This window comes from Sprattus sprattus, assembly GCF_963457725.1.
Source record: "Sprattus sprattus genome assembly, chromosome: 14".
In the NCBI taxonomy this organism is placed as follows: Eukaryota; Metazoa; Chordata; class Actinopteri; order Clupeiformes; family Clupeidae; genus Sprattus; species Sprattus sprattus.
The window spans coordinates 2,447,781-2,450,280 of record NC_137912.1 but is presented as its reverse complement, the minus strand read 5'-3'; the positions used below and the strand labels follow the sequence as shown (position 1 = coordinate 2,450,280).

General features: G+C 51.5%; 1 protein-coding gene across 3 annotated transcripts in view; it reads left to right on the top strand.

Annotated features, from left to right (window-relative positions):
* The window catches only part of LOC308375325 (plexin-B2-like), a 164,680-nt gene that overhangs the window by 63,090 nt on the left and 99,090 nt on the right, over positions 1-2,500 (top strand). For all 3 annotated transcript variants that reach the window (XM_080851408.1, XM_080851407.1, XM_080851409.1), the window contains exon 2: positions 2,395-2,489. The gene's annotated coding sequence lies outside the window, so the exon portion shown is untranslated. The remainder of the gene's footprint in view (positions 1-2,394; positions 2,490-2,500) is intronic.

The window sequence follows — 2,500 nt, the reverse complement described above, 5'->3', positions numbered from 1 at the left end:
GCTGGAGGGGAGCAGGCTTAGGTTTGGCCCACAGTGGGTCCAGAACTCGTCTGGATATGGCTCGGTTCTGGTGTGAATCAGATCCGTTCCAGAGACAGCAGCTTGGTGGGTTAAACTCTGGACCGGTTTAGAAACCTGACCCTTGACCTCCGCATGGTCCCAGATTGTCTGTCCAGTCCTCTTACACATCACACACAGTGAGGAGGGAGAGTTCCTGTCTCCCGGGGGAACTGCTTTAGTTCCAGCAGAGAGGAGAGGAGCTGCTTGTTGATGAGTCTGCAGTCTGAAGTGTCTGAGCTGATGGAGGGTTCTGTTGTTCTCTCGCGCTCACGCGCTCTCTCTTACTCATTCTCTCTCTCTCTCTCTCTCTCGCTCACGCTCTCTCTCTTACTCGCGCTCTCTCTCTCTCTCTCGTGCTCTCTATCTCAGTCTGAAGTGTCTGAGCTGATGGAGGGTTCTGTCGTTCTCTCTCCCTTTCTCTCTCTGGCTCATGCTCTCTCTCTCTTACTCTCTCTCTCTCTTACTCGCGCTCTCTCTCTCGTGCTCTCTTACTCGCGCTCTCTCTCTCGTGCTCTCTATGTCTGCCTGACCTGATGGAGGGTTCTGACGCTCTCTCTCTCTCTGGCTCACGCTCTCTCTCGTGCTCTCTCTCTCGTGCTCTCTATGTCTGCCTGACCTGATGGAGGGTTCTGACGCTCTCTCTCTCTCTGGCTCACGCTCTCTCTCGTGCTCTCTCTTTAACTCTCTCTCACTCTCTTTCACCCTCTTGTGCTCTCTCCCCCACTCTCTCTCTCTCTCTCTCTCTCTCTCTCTCTCTCTCTCTCTCTCTCTCTCTCTCTCTCTCTCTCTCTCTCTCTCTCTCTCTTTCTCTCTTTCTCTCTCTCTCTTCCTATCTCTCTCTCTCGTGCTCGCTCTCGCTCGTGCTCTCTCCCTCTATCTCGGTCTGAAGTGTCTGAGCTGACGGAGGGTTTTGTAATTCTCTCTCTCTCTCTCTCTCTCTCTCGTACTCTCTCACACACACACATACACACGGGGAGAAGGCAAATATATGTGTGTGTGTGTGTTTGTGCGCGTTTATATATGGTGGGTTCTTTAACTTTATTGAGTTTGTGACAGGATATGAAAGTGAGCGAGTCTAATAACCCCATACCAGTGCTGATGTCTCTCTCTCCGCACCCCCCCGTCCCCCAACTCAACTGTCCCGTCGCCCCCCCCCCCCCCCCGTCTCTGCCAAATGTCTGATAATGAAGATTCCATTTGGGTCTCCAATAAGTACCCAGGTTGAATGCCATCCGGGGGGAGAAATCCCCCAAATCTGCAAATCATTGATTTTTATTTGTATTGGACTGCGTTGAAAGAGCCTGCAAAATGGCCGTACCCCGGCGTACCCCTCAAGTGCCACATAAATATGGATCTGATTTATTCAACCATGTGTTCAGCTGATTTAGCATATGTGGGACCACACACATGCATGAAGCGAACGCACGTGTGTGTGTGTGTGTGTGTGTGTGGGTGGGTGGGTGGGTGGGTGTGTGTGTGTGCTTGTGTGCGTCTGTTTGTCTGTCTGTGGTTGTCTGTCTGTGGTGTGTGTGTGTTTGTGTGTGTGTGTGTGTGTTTGTGTGTGTGCTTGTGTGCGTCTGTTTGTCTGTCTGTGGTTGTCTCTGTGTGTGTGTGTGTGTGTGTGTGTGTGTGTGTGTGTGTGTGTGCATCACCTGTGTGATCCCTGAAGGTGTGTGTAGTGTGTGTGGAGTATGGCGTTCTCTATGCTAATTCTATTTCCCCCCGGTCCCTGGCACATGCACACCTGACTGTGGGTGGCCATCTTGTTTGTGTTCTGCTCTGCTCTAGTGAGCTGTGCTGCTAAGTGTGTCTCCATTCCTGTGGTCCTCATCCAGTGTGTGTGTGTGTGTGTGTGTGTGTGTGTGTGTGTGTGTGTGCGTGTGTGTGTGTGTATGTGTGCTGAGCTGAGCTGAGCTGTGCTGCTAAGTGTGTCTCCATTCCTGTGGTCCTCATCCTGTGTATGTATGTGTGTGTGTGTGTGTGTGCGTGTGTGTGTGTGTGTGTGAGTGTGTGTATGTGTGTGTGTGTGTGTGTATGTGATGCTTATTTAGATAACCTAACACAGAATAGAATAGTGATACTCAGAGAGAGAGAGTGAGTGTGTGTGTGGTCAAATGTGTATGAGGGTGTGTGTGTGTGTGTGTGTGTGTGTGTGTGTGTGTGTGTGTGTGTGTGTGTAGACTGTTAACTAATGCTGTACCCCCCCCCACACACACACACTCAGAAATAGAGAGCCTCTCTGTGACAGTTCTAATCTTAGGTTTGAGCACATGAACCAGTTGTGATGAGGCCACAGCCAGTAAAAACTCCTCTCTCTCTCTCTCCTTCTCCCAGGCCTCCGGAACCCTGTTGGAACGCTCCGGAACCCTGTTGGATCCCTCCGGAACCGGAGCGCCGGGCCCCGCTGTAGGGCAGGACAGAACCTCCTGGTAAACACACA